This window comes from Seriola lalandi, unplaced genomic scaffold (genome assembly GCF_002814215.2).
Source record: "Seriola lalandi dorsalis isolate HSWRI2012SDOR001 ecotype SW California unplaced genomic scaffold, Sedor1 jcf7180002053932, whole genome shotgun sequence".
In the NCBI taxonomy this organism is placed as follows: domain Eukaryota; kingdom Metazoa; phylum Chordata; class Actinopteri; order Carangiformes; family Carangidae; genus Seriola; species Seriola lalandi.
This window is the reverse complement of record NW_019524485.1, coordinates 1,732-2,623: the sequence shown is the minus strand read 5'-3', so window position 1 is coordinate 2,623 and position 892 is coordinate 1,732.

Genomic DNA, 892 nt, shown 5'->3' with positions numbered 1-892 from the left:
CCTGTCTGCTGCTATGACTGTATAAGATGTGCAGAGGGAGAAATAAGCAACATTACAGGTCTAGTAATGTTTAATGGAAGGCTTTGCTACTGAATGTGACAGAAAAGAAAATTCTACACATTGTCATGTTCACATACTAATTTTAAGAATTGTGTACCCTCTTAAAGTAATATTGCAGTGATGCTATTTGTAGCTGTATTTGAGCATGCAGTCATCTATTTATTATCTGGTAATCATGTAGTGTCTGTCGTCTATGCATGGACAAGATTCAGCATAAAGACAAAATAAAAAGACAAAAGACAAATGTATTCAACATCTATCAAACATACACATACAAATACAGATATATTCAAATGTACGCAGAGTGAATAGAATTGTATTTATGGTAAAAATACAATACTATTTGTAAAATACACTTTCTAATAAATTAAGTTTTGATTTTATGCTTATGACTGGATCATCGATGATCATGCCATGGAGCTGTCATACAGTTATCCATCTATCATCCATCAGCACTGCATGTATTGTATAATATGCATAGAATAGATGTAAAAATAAATAAGTAACAAGGAAAGAAATAAATCTACTCTAGACTAATACCTGCTTTAAAATTACTTTTCAGATTCTATCACCTGTGTGCGATGCCACCCAGAGTTCTGGTCAAATGAAAGAAGAGATGCCTGCATAAAGAAAGAGGCAGAGTTTCTATCATATGAAGAAATTATGGGAGCATTGCTCACTGCAGCATCCCTGTTTGGAACATGTATGACTGCTGTTGTGGCATTCGTTTTTTTCAGATACAGGAAAAGTCCTATTGTGAGAGCCAACAACTCTGAGCTGAGCTTCCTGCTGCTCTTCTCCTTGACCCTGTGTTTCCTGTGTTCTCTGACCT